At 38.7% G+C, this 22,053-nt stretch overlaps 1 long non-coding RNA gene across 2 annotated transcripts; it reads left to right on the top strand.

The window, feature by feature from the left end:
* The first annotated feature begins 2,172 nt into the window (after positions 1 to 2,172).
* LOC113320206 lies at positions 2,173 to 5,517 on the top strand. 2 transcript variants are annotated; one of them, XR_003345955.1, is made up of 5 exons: positions 2,173 to 2,300; positions 3,384 to 3,465; positions 3,566 to 3,699; positions 4,476 to 4,640; positions 4,727 to 5,517. It is a non-coding gene; the product is annotated as an uncharacterized LOC113320206 (long non-coding RNA). The 2 variants fall into 2 exon arrangements; XR_003345956.1 differs by having other exon boundaries at positions 4,469 to 4,640.
* The last annotated feature ends 16,536 nt before the right edge of the window (positions 5,518 to 22,053 follow it).

Genomic DNA, 22,053 nt, shown 5'->3' with positions numbered 1-22,053 from the left:
ACCTACACAATGGACTCTATATAGAGAAATTTTTGGTAGAACAAAACTAGTAACAAAGGTATGCATTTGATAAACTGGGACTCTTTAGCTAATTCTAAGAATAAAGATGGTCTGAATATTAGGAGAACTGTCAAGTCATTTATATTATCAAAAGATATTATTGTTGGGAGATTGCTGATGGAAAGAACATTCATATCTGGAAAGACAAATTGTTTGTTAGTCTAGGAGAAATTGTACCAAATACCTTGGCTTCTACTAATATGAGAATGGTTTCTCAACTCATCAATGATGATACTAAAAATTAGAATTTGAATATCATTAGAGTTTTATTTACTAATGATATGGTTGATCTGGTATGCAAGATTCGATTTCCTCTTATTGGTTGTGATCAAATCAGATACCTTAGTGTAATCTCTGTGAAATCTGCTTACAACATTCTTTTGCGGGAATCTCATGAGGGAAAGACATGAAGAGCTATCAATTTTCCATGGATGAGACTATGGAAAACAAATCCACCACTCAAAATTCATCTTTCCTTTGGAAATATTTGGACAAGTGTCTCCCAACTAGAGACGACATAATTAGCAGATTCGTCCAAAACATTGATAAAGTTTGTCCTCTCTGCGGCAACCGTGATGAAAGCATGCATCATCATATGGTTCGTTATGGGTAGTGATATCGCTGGGTGTATTACTAGTGCTGACTTTTATACTTGGTTATCTGACTTGTTTATGACATGTCAGTTTAACGATATAGATATGCAAAAAAGAATCAGATTTATAAGTTGTGTACTTTGGTACATTTGGAAACTTGTATGTTCAATCTTATTTAATAATGCTCAATTCCAACCGTCGAAAATTATACACTCTTTGAAATAAATTCATATCTGACCGGAGGCTATGATGAGTGCTGCTCAGATTAATCAAAATATAGTACTGATTCAGACTTGGAGTCCACCATCTCAAGGGACTATGAAAGTCAATTTTGATGTTTCTTTTATTAAGAAAAATATGCCAATCAGAATTGGACTAGTTTTGCATAATGATACAAGTATTTTCTGTGGCGCCAAGGTGATAAGTGTTTTAAACACCTTGATTTACTATCAACTCACTATGTTTTTTTTTTTGTTGTTATTTTTACATGTGTTTTGCCACCCTTTTCCGCTTAATCTTTCTACTCGTTTCATTGAGTTAGAGTTGCCGTTGTTGAATCATTTACATCATAATCAGTCTCAACAAAATCTCAACGAGCAATAATAATTTTTTCCATTTCAGTTGAACATAAATTACTACCATCACCTTTAAGTATAATGACGTATGTTTGTAACACCGCTCCTTTAGTCGCCATTATCCGACGATCTTGTAATCGAAAAACGCTTTTATAAAGCTCATGGTTGATTCTGTCATCTTAAAGCTCACATCGGTATCAAACTAAGCCCAAGTCTCTTTAACACTAAGCCATAAAGCATACACAAGATTAATTTTATCACCTTCAAAAGAAGAAGCCGTAAAATGGGCCTAAGTAGTCCCAAGGGAGGAGCCAAGGATTGATTAACACTGGTTCTGGCCCCCCTTAAAATTAGCAAAATCAGAAAAAAGCCCTTATTTTTATTATATATTTTGTAATTAGTCCACCTAATATTTATATGTAGTCCACAAAAATGTCCACATTTTATAGAATTTTTTTTTTGGCCCCCCTCATTTTCAAACTGTGCCCGTTTTATTTCATACGGAATTCGAACCTGATGTATGATATCTGATGGTTCGAACTTCGAACGAAATTAAGGGATCTTATTCGCAGCCAATCTGATGTGAAATCATATGATATCCCTCTCTCACTTGAGGAGGGTTCAAAATTGTACTTAAACAGCTCCTGCATTGACACTTGTAAAATCCTCAAAAGTAAAAATAATCCACAACCGTTAATCATATCCATCCTTTTCCATTTAGAAACAAAACAAATTTGATAAATAAGGAAAGAGCCATTGTCATGGAAATCCAAAGGTTTCCATTTTGCCTTAGAGACATACAACCTTTGAGTCAAACATTGTTGACGGACAGAGTCAAATGGGTGCTCCTGGTTGGCACAAAATCGGTGCCAAATGACATTCTAGTCCCTGAAGTTGTTAACTGAATTAAATCCGGGTATGGTTAAAGTTAACTGATTGGAACCATAACTTTGTTTCATCCTCCGGATTTTGTTTACCACTCAAAACAAACTCTATCAAAGAAGTTGTCTGTCAAATCAGAATCCGATCTCAACCCATCATCGGCTTTGGCGAATTTATCTTCTGCAAAAAGGTAGGGGTTCTTTCTCGACTTTTATTGTTGTTCATGTCTTGAGATTTTCAATCTCCTGATCCCGTAACATACTTGCATGATTATTTTCCTCCCATTCAAATCAAAAATTCGATCATTTGGGTGTTTTTTGTAATAATAAGTTTGGTAGATTTTGCTTAGAAATTGCCTGCCATTACCCATGCTTTCAGTAATTTTTGCACTACAACAAATTTGGTTTGAAACCTTATACTTCCTTTTGTTTAATCCTTGCATATTTAGTTATGGGTAATTTTGGAATGCCATGAATAGTCTACTTGAGATTTAAAATGGTATGCAGCTGTTTAAATTTTCTTTTCATTTAAGTGTTGCACTGAATTTAGAAACTCGCCCATTACCCGTTTGTAAAAATGATTCAATGAGCTATTTTTTATGATACTTTGTTGTTAGTGTTCTCATAGGATTTTCTGGATTCGTTCTCCTCACTGCTCTACAACTTCAATTTTTCAACCCACTGTTGTTGGATACGATGTTTGCATTTTGTACCACTGTTGACTTCTACGAAATTATAACTAGCTTGATTCGTTTGGATTCCAAACCTTGTGAGCATGTGCTACATTAAATGTTAAATGCATTGCACTAGCATTTGGTCTTCTTGATAATGCTCTTTAATTTGTGTAGTTTAAAGTTTTGGTTTGGATCATTGCTTATTTCACTGTACAAGCATTTGTTTTCTTATGAATCACCCACTTGCTGCTAAAATATTATGTTCTTGTTAAGATTTGTGAAGTGATCCATTGGTTTGGATCATTGCTTATTTCACTGTACAAGCATTTGTTTTCTTATGAATCACCCACTTGCTGCTAAAATATTATGTTCTTGTTAAGATTTGTGAAGTGATCCATTGAATACACCAGCACATTTGGGTTATTTACATTTCTTTTTATGAAATCTTGAATTGGCAATTGGCCATGAAAATTATTAGTGCTTGGCAATTGGCCATAAACATTATTAGTGCTTGGCAATTGGCCATGAACATGCTTATTAGTTAATGCCAAGGTTATTTACTCTTATTACTTGTTGAGCTCTTGATGGTATGCTGGTCAGATTATCTTACAAATAGGGCATGATGGTCAAGTCCGTTCAGTTGCTAAACAAACTGCACCAGCCACAGACCTGAAGGGAGATTGTAAGTTATCTTTTCATGTTCGTAGTTGCTGCAACATTGTGCATGTGTATTGATTGTTGTGATGTATCATACTAATTTTGTTAATACATTTGTTTGAAAGAGATGCTGAAAAATATTTTTTTGGACGTTAAGAACATATTCGAGACTCCCATGAGTGTACTTCGGACAGAAAAGATCACAACTGATGTAGAGGATCCAGCTGCGTGCAAAAATCATAAATACAGTAAGAGTAAAGTAAGACATTCAGCTGCTTTACTCGTCATTTATAGTTTAACTATTAGTTATAGCTTTCACGGCTCGAATTTTAAAATAGATGACCTTTTTAAATAACAGGGCATGCTGCTTTGTAGTTGTAGAATTATATACAATCATAGTTATCGATGTTATCTTTTGCAAGTTCCATAGTGTCCTCCACAAAAGTAGAATCATTTTTGACAGGGACGGACCCAAGATTTTATGTGAGGTAGGGCTATGTTCTCAAGGTTGTGTTAGCAGCCGAAGGCCGTAATTTTGTTTAGCTCGTTTGTCAAGAGAGAATTCGGCTGTATATTCATAATGAAGTCCACAAATTTTTCGAGTTGTGCACCAATAGAATCTTCACGACAATCTCTAATAAAATATCGATCAAATCAATGCATCGATCAAATCAATACATTTCTAATATTGTAGACTTGTAGTGGAGGCAAACTAAGAAAACCAAAATTTTAGTTGATTCTGGTGTTTACTAGCCAGTGATCTTGATAACCAGTGGGCGAATAAAATTAAGCTGTTGGGCTAAGTTCAAAAATCGCCCAAATAAGTATCCTAAAAGAATTTCTACCCAAAATAAGGGACGGGCTATAGCCTCACTTAGCCCCTTGCTAGGCCCGTCCCTGATTTTGGAAATCTTATAGATCTTTAAAAGTATCAATAGATGAAATGTACTGTGTGTCTAGTATATTGTTATGAAGTGTAGTCCACATATGTTGTTATATATAATTTGTCTTACATTTTGTTGTGAAAGTTTTCAGGAGTCCACCAGTTAATGTGCCACATGGTCCTGGTGATTTGGATCCAATTGTGCAGTTATTATGTACAAATAATGTTTACTGCCTCCTACCTCCATCACCTGTTATCCCGCCGCCGCATCTCTATCACGGAAGGTTTTTAACTGAAAATCCGGACCTGACTGACAGGTATTTTACATGGCTTTAGATATTTAAAATTAGCTTCTTTAACAAAAGGTGACCTGATATAGGCTTACCTTATACGTTGTTCTTAGGTCGTTAGGGGTTCGCGGTTCTGAAAACAGGGTGCAAGATCATGTGTAGAAACCATCTCCATGTTCCTGGGCTAGACATCGTATCTCATTTTGGCTTGTCTACAGGGTCAGAAATGGATGGTACCTCTAAGTAAATAGACTGTAAAGGTTTTCATATAAAACTTGTAGTATGTTTGTTGTGTTACTGTGAAATTGACAAATCACAGTTAACGTTACGTTTGTCATTACTCCGAATGTACGCAATGGAACTGATTGGTCCTTTTCAGCATTTGGATATGAGTTTCCTATAGATGAAATGCCTGTCCTGTGCCTTGTGAATGGAGATGGATATATTAGGTGACCTGATCAACTTTTTACTTGAAACCTATGTGGTCATTGGGAAGAAAAAAACGTACCGATGGGAGAAACCATCTTAGATGACGGAATTATTACTAGAAAGACAGATATTTAATTCATTTTGGTATATTCTTAACATATGACTTCTTGGGTGCGCTTCGTTTAGAAGTTAAATTATAAAACCAGCACAATATTTGAACGCTGCGTATGTAAAGATGTGAAGCTTGACAGATGTTCAAGGATGTGAAGCATCATTCAACTAATTCTTGAGGTTTTATTTTGACTTCTACAAGAAAAAAAAAAACTTTGTCAGTAGGTACCAATCTGCTTTAGGGTCAGCAATACTACCAGTGATGATAAATTAGTATCAATATTGATACCTGTTGAGTTTGTAGTTTGACAACGTGTTCTCGTTGCACATGTTTAAATTGTAATTTATATTATGGATTTTTTCATGTGTATTTTCAGTATTACTTAAACACTAGGAAGAGTATACTCGTCAACGAAGTAGTGCAAAACGCGATGCAATCATATTTTTAGTACCACAGACTGTGTGGCATACCTAGTTAAATTTATACGACCCTCCAACTGAGTTACCTATGGAATATTTCAGTACCTTAAAAATAAGGTACACGTTGAAATTTATACAACCGTGTTAGCGAGGTATCCAATATTTTTGATAGGATCGTAATAATATGCACTGCTTTCCTAATTAAACTGAATTTCATGTACTTCGTGCCACTATTATGCCCAGTGAGGCTGGTTTCTCGATACTTTTCACGACTATCTATTTAGGTATAGGATGTATAGCTCATTTCGTTATTTCCAGTTACGCCCCCCTCAAACGGTTTGTAAGATCTTCTTAAAGTACTTCCATCATAAGAGAGAAAAAACTCTCTAATGTGTAACTACTACCCATATTCCAATGGCCCATTTCTCCTAACCCAAATAAAGTCTAACTATGGTTAATAACTAACTTTGTTGGAGGGGTAAAATTGGAAATTTGTTTTCAAAACATAACAAACACTGAAGGACAGACTCACTCGTCCTTCTATCTGGGTTGAATTAAAAGTTGGCTGGATCGTTGGGAAAATTTGGATTTTGGTGAGGATTGCTCGCAAGGAAAATGCGTAAATTACATGGAACTGGTAACATTTTAGCATGTTGCCACGTGGTAACAAATGAAACCTTGAATCCAACATCCAGGAGTAGCGTTAGCGACAACAATTAGTAGTATTTAGAACAATTGCAATGGTGCGATCAAAACCATAGATCACATACCAACAAAAATGATCAAATTTAAGTTTAGTCCGTGGTGTTACACTAGGGTGGAAGAGTAAATTTGGTCGTTTGGGAAAAAGTATACACCAGGATCACATTATATGCCCGCCCCATCACCAGGATCATATTATATGCCCGCCCCATCACCAGGATCACATTCTTGACAAAGGTTTTCTTCCTTCCCTTGGACTCGAAACCAATACCTTTGTCAAGAAAACCTTTTGCAAAACCGCTAGAGCAGAGGAAGACATTCTTGACAACCCACAAAATAACCCAGAGTATGCGTACGAGACTCAAGGGTTTTGCTATTTAAAAGGTTTCTTACGGAAGGTAACTTTTAGGGTTTCTAAAAATTGATTCGTGACAGTAACACAGGTACTCGTACGAATACAACTTGACCTAACAACAAAGGTACGCAACGGTCGTATATATATATTTTTTTGATACGACAAGACAGAATTTCTGCTATGTGAAAATTATCACAAGGTTTTTGGCTCAATAAATTTTATATCTCCGTAGAGAAATAATTTAGAGTACACAAATAGCAGACAACAAAGTTGCAATGACAATAAAGGAAGAACAACTTCAGACACAACCAAAACTTTAAGCAAAGTTGTCTGCAGACAATAGTTTATCTATGTACGATAAGAAAATAGCTCAACTAAACAGAAAGCAATTTTGCCAACAGTATACCTAATTATTAACACATCTTACTCAACATGATTTTTATGAGTAAGTTTTCAATCCTTGTGATTAATTAGCACAAGTATGAGCTCTAAGCTCAGTAAATGAAATGTGTTTACGGTTGATTCTATTTTTCCTTTCGGATCTTGGAAGGAATTTCTTTTGATGTGAGAAATTATCATAAAACTTACTGTCTTCAAAATACGAGACATAGTTTGAGTTCTTACCAGAAGACTTTTGACTGGAGGAAATTGACAACCTGTTGACGATTTCTTTATAACCTTCAATTATCACCTTTAGGTTATTTCTCATATCATCATTTTTGCTCCCTTCTTCTGAAACCTTGTTCACATCAAAAGTAGCCATATATCCCTTCTTGACAGAAGTGAATTCCGGATCTCTCCTTATACGATTTTTGTTGAGACATCTGCTATGCTTCTGAGTATTTGAGGAACTCATAGAACTGACTTTCCTGGTAGAATACACAGTGTGAAAAGCGAGGGTACAACAACCACACCCAATATTTCGCTTAGCAATCTGTATGGAAAAACTCCAATATACTTTCTAGAGAATCAACTAGACAGTCAGACTCAATCTAGATAAAAAGTATATCAAAGAGTTTATATCTCAATCTCTCAATTTGATATATACTCAAGCAAATAGAAATATGTGAGTCTTTATCAAATACTAGAGAGATAACTTGGATGGTACCAAAGACCAATATCCAAGTGTCAATCAATTTAAATCAACAACCAAAAGGTCGGATATTCTAATTGATTAAACAACGCACAACCTGTGATATTTCAATTATATAACAAAATAGAATGCGGAATAGAAATAAGACAGACACCAGAATTTTGTTAACGAGGAAACCACAAATGCAGAAAAACCCCGGGACCTAGTCCAGATTGAACACACACTGTATTAAGCCGCTACAGACACTAGCCTACTACAAACTAACTTCGGTCTGGACTGTAGTTGAGCCCCAATCAATCTCACACTGATCCAAGGTACAGTTATGCTCCTACGTCTTTGATCCCAGCAGGATGCTACACACTTGATTCCCTTAGCTGATCTCACCCATAACTAAGAGTTGTTACGACCCAAAGTCGAAGACTTTAAGAAACAAATTTGTATCAGACAGAAAAGTCTACGACAATAGATAAATCCGTCTCCCACGAATATACCTATGAGTTTTGTTCCGTCTTTTGATAAATCAAGGTGAACAGGAACCAATTGATAACCCGGACTTATATTACCGAAGAACAACCTAGTATTATCAATCACCTCACAATAATCTTAATCGACGTGGCGAAAGAAGATATTGTGTAATCACAAACGATGAGACAAAGATGTTTGTGACTACTTTTATAACTTGCCTATCGGAGATATCAATTTCAAGCCAATCCTTACGATTGTGCTCGTACGATAGAATACGCAAGATCAGATCACACAACTACGAGAAAGTAGTGTCGGTCTGGCTTCACAATCCCAATGAAGTCTTTAAGTCGTTAACCTGGTTTAGAAGAAGAAACCAAAGGTTAAAGGAGAATCGACTCTAGCTTACACAACTAGTATCACACGTAAGGTGTGGGAATTAGGTTTCCTAGTTGCTAGAGTTCTCCCTTATATAGTCTTTCAAATCAGGGTTTGGAATCAATGTTAGCTTGGTAACAAAGCATTCAATATTCACTGTTAGATGAAAACCTGATTAGATTCAAGCTAATATCTTTCAACCTTTAGATCGAAAACTTAGCTTGTTACACACAAATGAAATGCACGTTTCTAGGTTTGTGTAACCGTACCCAAACATGTACATTTTTTGGTTCAACAATAGTTAACCAAATAGTTAGCCATATGAGCATTCATATCAACCATATTCTTATTCACCATAACTAGTTCAAGTGACTCAAATGAACTAGTTAGAGAGTTGTTCAATTGCAAGGAAATCTTATGTAACTACACAAGACACAATCGAAGCAAAAACGATTTGATTCACTCGAATCGGTTTATGAACTTATAGCCACGGTTTGCAATTAGCATTCCTTAGTTTATATAAACATGAGTTCAAAAACAATCGTCTTTAGATATAACCTAACTCAAGTTCGCGGACTTAAGTTCCCGGAAGGATTTCTCAAACTCCAGCAGATTTTCTCGGGTCAAGAACTTCCGCCAGTTCGCAGACTGAGTTCGCGGACTTAGTTCACGGATTTTGTTTAGGTTCTCTTGATCAACAAAGTTCGCAAACTTCGGTTCAAGGAATAACGACTTATACATATATGTGTTTCCACAACAAATCTTATATCCATCATTGGTTATATAATCTAAACTCTCATTTCAATCATTGAAATATTCTCAGAGGACGTTATATAGTTGTTATTCACAAACCATTTTTTGTCAGAGCAATTTTCAAAGTGATCGAAATATAACATGACTTTCGTCACTAGGTAAAGATGAACTTGGTTAAAGCGAAAGCTTAAACAAATATTTCGAGAAATAGATAGGCGAGTTAAACTAGGCTCGAAATACCAAATGTGTATAATCAAAGTCTATATAGAAAAATGACTTTTGTCTCAAGATAGGAGATAGAGTAAATAGACTTTTGAGTGATAGATAAGTTCAAGTCTCCACATACCTTTTTGTCGATGAAGTTCCACCAGTTCCTTGAGTAGTTCTTCGTCTTGTATGATGATTTTCCATGGAGTTCTTGAGCTCAACTACACTTTCTATCCTAGTCCGAGACTTAGCTATAGTAAACTAGAAATCAATACTTATAGTTTTAATCACTAACATTTACAAACATGCTTGAGATAGCAACGCATGCGAGTTCGACCGAGCAATGCTCTAACAATCTCCCCCTTTGTAAATTTTAGTGATAAGACTATCAATACATATGGAATACAAAAAAGATAAAGAAACTTAAGTAGCTCCTATTCCACATGTATAATCTTCAACTTTACTCGAAATCTTCGTCACTTCCAAGTACTCCAATGATCCCAAAGGTTGTAAGTTCAGCATCATCGTTTTTGAAAATCCGTAGCTATGACAATGAGAAAACATAATTCTCGGTCATTGTTATACAGTGTCATAGTATCATTATACAACATCAAAGTTCAATTGTATCACAACTTTGAAAACAATACTATGGTGATATTTATCACTCCCCCTTAGTCAATACTCCATCTCACATGGAAACCGCTCCCACTTACATAATGATCCGAAAACCATATGTTTTTGTAGTGTGAACTACATATTAATTCTCCCCCTTTTTGTCAATAAAATTGGCAAAGGTACAAGAACGGGATCCTAATGAAATTTTCAAAAGATATGTTTCATGACCAAAAGTAAGCATATATCATCTCGTTTAGATGCAATCATAAATCCTAAGATAATTGCATTCATCAAGGAGTTCAAAGATACATGATAACCCCTATAATATTCCACAGCCGCACTCCCCACAAAGATTTGGCAATTAAGCACAAGTTCAATTAAGAACTCTCTCCCATAAAATGTCATTCCCGAAAGAACAACAAGAGCGACCTTAATTTCAAAAGAAAAAAAGGATTTCTTTGGAAATAACAAATCACATACGAATATGATATTGAATCCAAAAATACAGAATTAAATTAACCAAAAGAGAACCTATGATTAATTTAATCGAAAATGCTCAACATAAGTGCACTTATGGAGACTCAAAAATACTCAATTAGATTAATCACAGGAGAACCCATAATTAATATAATCGGAATACACAACCAAACTAACCACAAAAAGAAATCAATTTAATTGGTCATGCTCGACATAAAGTATCTCACGCAGCAACAACTAAGCTAATCATAAGAAAATAATCAACTCAGTCGATAGTGCTCAACATAGGTCACCTTATGGAACAACACAGTATATACACAAAAATTGTGGATCGGAGATCGACCTAATACCGTGGAATAAGCAAGGACTCATTCTATTTTCCATCACCAATTGCACAATGACATACAATAGACATAATCCTTGTAAAAAAAGATTTTAACCTATCTTCCATCAATAATTGACATAATAGGCTTAACTTTTGTATTTGTCAAAAGTTCATTCCTTCTATCAACACATGCATATCAACATATAAAGGACTTAACTTTCGACAATGTATAGGACAATCACAGTTCACGGACGCAAACACACATATACCGTAGAAAATTGTAATATATAAAACCATAAAGATTAATACTGCATAAATCATCTTCCAAATAGTTTTAGAATTTAAACAAATAAACCTAAAAACATGAAGATGAAAAAGTTGGACATATTGATGAGTGCTAAAAAGTGCATATTTCTATATATTTTTCTTGGCATTTAACTCATCTTTTGTGCATTAATTCTACATTTTATCCCATATTCTGTATTTTCATTGTTTTCAAGAATAAATATTTTTCTTACTTAATTTTGCATTTTTAGGTAATAAATAAAGTTTAGATGAATAGCGGAGCAGAAAAGAGCAGAAAAGTGGTGGAAGCCGATAGGAATCACGCAAGGAAGCCGCGAAGAATGTTGTGCACAAGACCAAAAGGCTAGAAGTGGGCTTGAAGAGGAAGAATTGTTCTTAAAGAAGATATGGGCTTGGCATACCCAAGGCCCAAAACCCTCACCCAAACCCATTTTCTATAACCAAAACCGCCTCCATTCTCAGCCGTCAGATTGGATCCAACTCATCATCCTACGGTCGCTCATTCATAGAGCATGAAAATCTGAAGTCTCTGCCAAACACCACAGCGCTTAAATTCCAAGCCTTCAGATTAGATTGTATTTGAATCCAACGGTCGCTCCTATGTCTGTGCATCAAAATTAGATACTCCCGCTTTACACTACAGTACCTAACATCATCTAGCACCGTTGACTTTGTTGTATTTCACAATCCAACAGTCGAAGTGATTCATCTCTCATACCCTAAGTTTTTTTTTTCATGGTATTTTGATTTTTCACACCGTTGACTTTGTGTTTTCCATTTTCACACCATTTTCACACCAAGTTTTTTTTTTTCTTCAATTTTTTCAAAAAGATGGAGTTTTGTTTTCAATTATGGCATATTATCGTGGTATCTACTCTATACCCCCAAACCTGAACTAAACATTGTCCTCAATGTTTAAAAATATGGAAAGAATTAAAATACAACATATGGAAAGGGACATGCTGAGTAGAGTAAAAGGAGAGAGAATACCCGATTTCGGCGAAAGCAGAATTAAAACTCCGTTATCCAAGGTAAAACTCCAACATATTCGGAGTCACAATGGATGAGCACAAAATATATACAAAAGGAAATTTAACTAACACATTATCTACAAGAAAATTTGGTTTTTAATGGGATTGGACTTTTTGGGAAAAATTTGGTTTTGTCGGGAGTGAAAACTTTTTGGTTATTTAGGGAAAGAGTGGACCTGTTTAGTCCACATAGACCGGGTCCTCCAGGTTGGTTGTTTCAATGTCGGGTGGAAATGGCTCAAGGAATGGTTTTAATCTCTGCCCGTTGACTTTGAAAACATTCTTGTTGGAAACATCCTCCAGCTCTACAGCTCCATGAGGAAAAACTGTGCGTACTAGGTACGGACCCTTCCATCTGGAACGCAGTTTTCCTGGAAAAAGATGTAATCGGGAGTCATACAGCAAGACTTTCTGACCAGGAGTGAAAGATTTGCGTAGAATACGCTTGTCATGAAATATTTTCATCTTCTGCTTATATAACCTGGCACTGTCATAAGCCTCATTTCTCAATTCTTCCAACTCGTTGAGTTGAAGTTTCCGTTGAATTCCAGCTTCGTCCAGAGAAAAGTTCAGTTGCTTGATTGCCCAATAAGCTCGATGTTCTAACTCCACAGGAAGATGGCACGGCTTTCCATACACTAGACGATAGGGGGACATGCCAATTGGTGTCTTATACGCTGTTCTATAGGCCCACAAAGCATCATTCAATCTTATTGACCAATCTTTCCTAGACGGGTTAACCGTCTTTTCTAGAATGTGATTGATTTCCCTATTAGACACTTCCACTTGTCCACTGGTCTGAGGGTGGTACGGAGTAGCAACCTTGTGAGCTATTCCGTACTTGCGTACTAAAAACTCGAAGTGCCTATTGCAGAAATGTGAACCACCGTCACTGATGATAGCTCTCGGGGTACCAAAACGTGAAAATATGTTTTCCTTTAGAAATGAAAGTACCACCTTGTGGTCATTTGTTCTGGTTGCTATGGCTTCTACCCACTTAGAAACGTAATCAACTGCGACTAGATGTACAACTTGCTGTCAGACATGGGAAATGGACCCATGAAGTCTATCCCCCAAACATCAAAAATCTCCACAATCAAAATGGGGTTCAATGGCATCATGTTTCTCCTCGAAATGCTTCCTAGCTTTTGACAGCGTTCACAAGCAACACAATAATCATGGCAATCCTTGAACAATGATGGCCAATAGAACCACACTGCAAGATCTTTGCAGCGGTTTTCTTGGCACTGAAATGGCCTCCACATGCTTGGTCATGACAGAAAGATATCACATCTTTCTGTTCAGTGTTGGGGACACATCTCCTAATGATTTGGTCTGGCAGTACTTAAACAAATATGGGTCATCCCAAAGGAAATGTTTAACTTCAGCCAGGAATTTAGAGCGGTCTTGTCTCGACCAACGTGAGGGCATCCTACCTGTAGCGAGGTAGTTAACAATATCAGCAAACCAAGGAAGGTCTGAGATAGACATCAGCTGTTCATCTGGGAATGATTCTCTAATCAGCTCAAATTCATCAATAGACTCTAAAGTTAATCTAGACAAATGATCAGCAACCACATTCTCACAACCTTTCTTATCACGGATTTCGAGATCGAATTCCTGTAATAAGAGTATCCATCGAATAAGGCGAGCTTTAGCATCCTTCTTGGAAAGAAGATACTTCAAAGCCGCATGGTCTGTGTATATGATGATCTTAGACCCTATCAGATAAGATCTAAACTTGTCTAATGCGAAAACGACGGCAAGCAATTCCTTCTCGGTAGTTGAATAATTGAGTTGGGCATCATTAAGGGTTTTGCTAGCATAGTATATCACATATGGTAGTCTATCAACTCGCTGTCCTAAAACAGCACCAACAGCATAATCAGAGGCATCACACATAAGTTCGAACGGAAGCTTCCAATCGGGTGGTCGGACTATAGGAGCGGTGGTGAGAAGGGTTTTTAATTCCTCCCATGCCTTCACACAAGCAGCATCGAAATTGAAGGCAACATCTTTGGAGAGAAGACTGCACAGAGGTCTGGAGATTTTGCTGAAATCTTTGATGAATCGCCGGTAAAAACCAGCATGACCTAGAAATGATCTGATCTCCTTCACAGAGCAGGTTGTGGTAGATGTTGAATGAGGTCAACTTTAGCTTTATCCACTTCAATTCCTTTTTCTGAGATGATGTGTCCTAGAACTATTCCTGAATTCACCATAAAATGGCATTTTTCCCAATTTAGAACAAGGTTCTTTTCTTTACATCTGGATATCACGAGGGCAAGATGCTTCAAACATTCGTCAAACGAGGAACCAAAAACAGAGAAATCATCCATAAAGATCTCGAGAAAACTATCTATCATGTCAGAAAAAATGCTCATCATGCAACGCTGAAAAGTAGCAGGTGCATTACACAACCCGAAGGGCATACGTCTATAAGCAAACGTCCCAAATGGACACGTGAATGTAGTTTTTTCCTGATCTTCCGGAGCAATGTGAATTTGGTTATAACCGGAAAAGCCATCTAGAAAACAGTAGTGACTGTGTCCAGACACACGTTCTAGCATTTGGTCAATGAAAGGGAGCGGGAAGTGATCCTTCCTTGTTACTGTGTTCAACTTCCTGTAGTCGATGCATACTCGCCATCCTGTGGTTGTACGAGTAGGGACTAATTCATTCTTGTCGTTCTGAACTACAGTAATGCCTGACTTCTTAGGCACAACTTGAATGGGACTAACCCATTTGCTATCGGGATTGGGTATATGATACCCGCATCAAGTAGTTTCAGGATCTCTCCTTTGACTACATCTCTCATGTTAGGATTAAGTCTCCTTTGCATTTCCCTCGATGGTTTGGCATTCTCTTCAAGGTTAATGTGGTGCATGCAAATGGTGGGACTAATTCCTTTGAGATCTGAGATGGTCCATCCTAAGGCCTCTTTGTGTTCCTTAAGTACTTCTAAAAGCTTACTTTCCTGTTCCGTGTCTAAACATGATGAAATAATGACAGGTAAAGTATCAGAAGAACCTAGGAATGCGTACTTCAACGTACTAGGCAATGTTTTCAATTCAAGCTTGGGTGGCTCAACAATGGATGGAATAGCTTGGAATCAGAGAGTAAGGGTGGTTCCACTTCATATTTCCTTTCAGTGACGTCCATTTGAGGTACAGATTCGAGCAGAGATAGGACGTCACTACAGTATGCATCATCATAGGAATCTGAGTTAAAGTTCTCCATACATGCTTGAAAGGGGTCGACGGATAGAATGTTAGTCAACGAATCTTGCATTAATCCTTCAATCATATTAACTTCATGCACATCATCATCATCAAGATTCACAGGTTGTTGACTAATATCGAACACATTCAATTCTACCGTCATGTTACCAAAAGACAGTTTCAACACTCCATTACGACAATTAATGATCGCGTTGGACGTAGCCAAGAAAGGACGTCCTAAGATGACAGGAATGTGACAGTCTGGGTTTTGTACAGGTTGAGTGTCTAAGACAATGAAGTCTACGGGAAAATAGAATTTGTCAACCTTGATCAAAACGTCTTCGACCACTCCACGAGGAATCTTGACAGATCGGTCTGCCAGTTGTAGAGTGATAGATGTTGGTTTCAACTCCCCAAGACCTAACTGCTCATAAACAGAATATGGCAGTAGGTTAACACTTGCACCTAGGTCTAATAACGCTTTATTGACCGTGTGTTCTCCTATAGTGCAAGAAATTGTTGGACATCCTGGATCCCTAAACTTGGGTGGAGTTTTGTTCAGAATGATGGAACTCACCTGCTCAGCTAAGAAAGCACGTTTGCACATTGAGCTTGCGCTTTTGAGTACACAAGTCTTTGAGGAATTTGGCATAAGCAGGGATTTGCTTGATTGCTTCAAGAAAAGGAATGTTGATGTTGACTCTCTTGAACAGATCTAACATCTCATTGTAATGGGTACTTTTCTGTTGATAGATCAATCTTTGAGGAAATGGGGCAACAGGAGAATGAGTTGGCAAAGGGACATTCACAGCAGTAGAATTGTCAGATTTCCAACTTGCTCAGATTCTTTGGTTTTCTGGGGTTGTGGAGACAGCGTGGAATTTGTATCAGATTCATTAGGTTCGCCCACGTTGTTCTCGATGACTTTACCACTTCGGAGGGTGGTAATGGCATGGACTTGATCGGGAGGTTTCAGTGCAGGATGTTGTGCCTGTTTGAAATATCCTCTTTGGATTTTGTTGGGGTTGGCTCGGAAGTTTACCCTTTTCTCTCTCACCATTTCACAGATTTGACCATCTTTTGATCTAGATTTTCTGACTTTGCATCAACTCTGGAACATTTCCTCTAGGGGGATAATCTCTTGTCGGTATTGTGTTGAGGATATGATTGTTGTTGAGAGTTTGATTGTTGTTGAGGGTTTCTCGGGTGTTGATAACCTTGATTGTTCTGATATCCCTGATTGTTTTGATAGCTCTGATTGGGTTGAGATGGTCCTCCCTGAGTGGGTCCTTTTGACCATGAAAAGTTAGGGTGGTTTCTCCATCCTGGATTGTAGGTCTGTGAATAGGGTTATGTCTGGTTTTTGAAACATGGCATGTGCCTGTTCAAGCCTAGATTCCTGGACTGCAAGCAAATCGGGACAATTTTGGAATTGATGGTTGGGATCGTTACAAGCGCACAACAGACGAAGCGACATGTTCTCGGAGAGTAGTGGTGGAAGGTTTTGAATTTTTATGTAGTTCTAACTCTTCTAATCTCCTAACTATTGATGCCATGTTTGCTCTTCCCTCGAAATCCGCTTCAATCCTAAAAGCCTTCTTCGGATGTAGTCTTTCTGGTTCACGGATGGATTCCCACTGTTGCGTCTTTTCAGCTACTTCAATCAAGAAGTCCCAAGACGCATCAGCAGTTTTGTCTACGAATAGACCATTACACATCGACTCAACCGTTGTTCGGGTGGACACATCTAGACCTTCATACAAAATTTGCACAAGTCTCCATTTTTCAAAACCATGATGGGGACATTGGAGCAATAATTCATTGAATCTCTCCAGTATCTAGCTAAGGTCTCACCTCTAATTGCACAAAGCTATTCAGACTTTGACGAATTGTCGCAGTCTTGTGGTTCGGGAAAAACTTTTTGAAAAACTCCTTTATGAGGTCATCCCATGTCATGATGGATTGAGGCTGTAAAGCATAAGCCAGGCCTTTGCCTTATCTTTCAGGGAGAAAGGAAAAGCCTTAACTTTAGGGTTTCGTCGGACATTTGAGTGAAACGCAGAGTTCCACAAATTTCCTCGAATTCTCTCACGTGGTGGTACGGGTTTTCATTCTCAACACCTCTAAAAATAGGAAGCATCTGTATTGTGCTTGATTTCAGCTCATAATGGCCATTAGCCTCGGGTAGCACAATACAAGAAGGTTGACTGGCTCTAGTTGGGTACATATAATCCTTGAGGGTACGGGGTTCTCCCATTGTTTCGGTTGATCTGGACTGTCTCCCTCAGAACTTAGAATTTCGATAGGTTCGTCTGGGTTAATTCTAACAAGTCTGTTTGTTTGGTCTCTATAGGTCACAATCATGTCCTAGTAGGTACCTTAACTAACATGTTGGTCAGACAGAGCAATCGGAAACAATTTGGCCCACAAGGGTTACGAAGATTTGGTTTTGAATGGGTTTTGGTGGTTTTGTTTTTGGTTTTAAGGGATTTTGTTTTTGGTTTAAAATTGGGCTTTGGAAAAATTTTTGAACTAAACCTAGCATAAATTAGCACAACCATAAAAGAAAATAAAAACAATAATAATAATTAAGACAAGCCCATAAAAGAAAAAGAAAAAGAAAAAAAAAGAAAAATAAAGACAAAAAAATAAATAATTAAAATCCCAAATAAAAAAAATAAAAAAAAATAAAGGAAAATAAAAATTATTACAATCCCAAATAAATAATTAAATTAATTATTACAAGCCCGAATTTGAATTTAAATGAGGCCCAAGTGGGTTAACTCATGGGTTAGGCTTACTTGATTTTCGGAGGGAAGCCCAAAAATAGGCTTTTGGTCCCCTTTTAGTTGCACAGCCCAGTTGGGCTTTAGGATCGTCCTTAGCAGCTTCGCGCTCAAGCCCAGCAACAACAGGTGGAACAGAGCCCAGCAGCAGAAGGTGCACAAACCCAGCAGCAACAGAGCCCAACTCAGGAGCAGCAGACTAGGAGCCCAGTTCGCAGATTAGCAGCAGCCCAGATCAGTTGTACGAGCCCAGCAACATGTTGAGATGCAACAGCCCAGGAGCAACAGCAGCACAGCCCAGCGGCAGAGATGCACTAGCTTTGGGCTTGGTCTGGCAGCAGCAACAGCTTCCTTGGCCAGGTTCAACAGCAGCAGAAACTCACCAGTCCCAGCTGCAGCAACAGCAACAGTCCAGAAATTGGCTGCAAAGATTGTGTGCAATGATAGCAGGCTACAAGTGCAATGATTGCAGGGCAGGAATGAATGGCATGCAGTGATCTTGACAGAGATGCAATGGTAGATGAAAGACAGCAAAGGAAATCAACAGATGGCAGCACCACTCTCCGGCAGCGGCGCCAAAAACTTGGTGTGAAAATGGAAAACACACACATATCTATGTGTAATCACAATAATTGCTATTCCAAACTCTAGTTATTCTTCTAAAAGAAACAAGAAAATAGAAGATTTACTAGGAAAACTATTTCTATGTGAACATGATTTGAAAAACACTAAACCCGGTCAGCAACTAGAGATTGAATACAGACGACCTCATCAGTTGCTTTCTTCAGTTCGTTTTTCAGAAAATCAAGATTCCTTGTTGCAATTCTGAGTTGTTCACGTACGATCTCAAAATCTCGAAGAAGATTTCCTACCAGTTGTGACGACATCTGAACTGGTAGTTTGTTTTCATGATCAATAGCATGATAGCAAGTGTTTGTGGGTGAAAACGGTTTCTGCTGGTTTTGGTAAATTCGTCTGTGTGGATGAGAAACGAGTCTAGACCCTAAACAATGTACTGCACGGGAGTACTTTTGATTCGAGAGATCAATCTGTACAACCCTGGCCTAAACCAAGAAATGGTCGTTCCAGGCTTGCTTCGGTCACAAAGTGAATGAGAAGGGTTGGTCTTAGGGACGGAAGCGAAGAAAGTGTTGAGACCAGAATAGTTGATTCTGAAGGCGTGGTTGCTTACGACTTGTATCAGAAAGTAGAACTGGCTAGCTAAATAAAAACCTATCAGGTGATCTGTGTTTTTCTCCTGACCAAAACTTGTTTTCTGGTGGAAATAGGTGAAACCTATTTATACAAGTCGTAGTAAAACGTACCCTGGTCTCGTAGGAAGTGGAAATAATTGAGTAGTGAAAGACTGGAGTAATGTGTAACGTCATAATTTATGCTTCCATGATGAAGGAAACGTTTACACCATTACTTCTTGCCATTACTAACCGCCCTTCTTCATGACACTTTCTTGTAACGGGCGTATTGCACGTTGTAAACCGCCAGACCAATACCCTGATGAGTATCCCCCAGTTTGTGACATGTTTGATGTCTCGAGTGTTTTCGTGGAAAACATGTAGCACTTTGCTACGTGTGGAAAGTTAAAATCAAGAGGCTTACCGCATAAAAATAGCGTGTGATGCTATTAGGCTTGTCTTGGATGGTCGCCTGAAACTTTCCATGGTGGCGAACTTTGATGGTTGAGATTGCATCTCATGATGAAGAGTATCCATTGATTATGGCTGCCTTCTGTTGGAGCCTGGTAATGGTGCAATGGCACCTTTGGTGCATGCCAGCGGCATTGCAACATGACTGGCATGGCTCGTGCATGTGAATGGCACGGTGGTGCAAGTGGCGCCTGGCGTAGCCATGACCACTAGATTTAGGCGGCGGGTCGCCTAAAAGTTGCCATAAGTCTGTCGGTTCGGTGCAAAAATTGGATGTATGAGATCACATCTCATGAGGAAGGGTAGATGTTGATTATGGCTACCTTCTGTTGGCGCTTGGTAATGACACAGTGGCTCCTTTAGTGCATGACAGTGGCGTTGCGGCATAGTTCGTGCATTCCAGTGACACGGTGGAATGACTGGCATAGTTTGTGCATTCCAGCCGCATGATGGTGTAAGTGGCGCCTGGCGTAGCCATGACCATGGGATTTAGGCGTCTGGTCGCCTAAAAGTTGCCACAAGTCTGTTAGTTTGGTGGCAAACTTGGATGGCTGAGATTGCATCTCATGGGGAAGGGTAGTCGTTGATTGTGGCTACCTTCCGTTAGCGCCTGACAATGGCATAGTGGCATGCTAGTGGCGTCGTGGCATGTCTGGCATAGTTTGTGCATGCCAGCGGAGTGATGGTGCAGGTGGAGCCTGGCGTAGCCATGGCCGCTGGATTTTTGGCACGTTGGTGTTAGATTCAAACGTGGTGTGGCAACATCAGTTTTAATGGCCACATTGATTCCCATGTTTTGTGGAGCATTGTTTGGCTCGGTTGGCGCGACAACTTTGCCTAAATTAGGGTTTGGCATGTCGAAACCCTAATTAGCGTATATGACATGTAGTATGCAGTAGGTGGCACGTTTGGCATGTGCACTTGGCATGCATGTTTGGCGTGTGCGATTGGCATGCTTTTGGCATGTTTGGCATGTCGTTTGGCATGTGCGCCTGACATGCGTGTTTGGCATGTTTGGCATGCCGTTTGGCATTACGCCTGGCATGTTTGTTTTTGGCATGTTTGACATGCCGTCGACATGGTTTTGGGAAGCCAACTTGGTAGGGTAACCTTTTGACACAATTTCCACCCTTTTTAAAGCTGTGGCAGGTTTAGAGCAACCTGATTGGTCAACGAAAGCAGGGAGCCGGACAAGCATGGGCGTGGCCACCCTTTTGGTGCGCGTGGAAGGTTTAGTGCGACCTGATTGGTCGATGGGAAAGAGGACCGGCAAGTATGGGCCCAGCCACAACTTATGTGCGTGTGGAGAGTTTCAGGCGACCTGATTGGTCGAGGGAAATAGGGCCGGTTTAGGATGGGGCGTGGCCAATGGCGCTGGTTGGCCTAAGGCATGGCCACCCCTCTCTTTGTTGCTGCTCCTATCCTGCGGCTCCTTGTTTTCTGATTCCGGGAAAGATTTTGCATCTGCTAATCCGTGGCGGATTAATTACCTAGTTTTCCTATGCTTAATTCCGACAAGAAAGGTATGATATACTACGCAAGGCGCAAAACCCCAACTTTTGCAAATTAGTCAGGATAATTGATTGAATTCTATGTGTTGACACAGAATTGTTTTAAGTTCGTTGCCAGAGAGCATCATGCTTTCTGATTGAATACCTTATGCAAAGACCTTATCCTTGATATTTGGAAATTCGTGCTACTCTGCTGCGAGTGAACACAAATTGTCATGCCATATCAACATTAAGGGTTCATCCGGGGAACATAGCACAGAAAGCATTCAAAGAAACTTATATTAATTGAGTGTAGGCAAGGTTCCAAAATTTACAGAATGCCTGGGATTGTTGCCACATGCACCATTCTGGGTAAATTTTATAAGAAAGTATTGAGTTTCTCAATAAATGTGCCAGTGAAGAGGTTGACACTCATGGCTCCGTTTCCTTACAGAGTGACATCACATCAAATATAAGGTTTTACAATTCTAACCCTAAGCTAAAACCCACCATCAACATTAAGTCCCCTTCTTAGCTCGTAACAGTGGCATTGTTGCGGGGTAAGCATGAGATGGTGATAGACAAGGATAAAATCGAAACGACAAGTCATGAAGA

This window comes from Papaver somniferum, chromosome 11 (assembly GCF_003573695.1).
Source record: "Papaver somniferum cultivar HN1 chromosome 11, ASM357369v1, whole genome shotgun sequence".
Taxonomy (NCBI): domain Eukaryota; kingdom Viridiplantae; phylum Streptophyta; class Magnoliopsida; order Ranunculales; family Papaveraceae; genus Papaver; species Papaver somniferum.
Note: the sequence above shows the minus strand (reverse complement) of the source record. Positions and strands in the feature narration are given on the sequence as shown.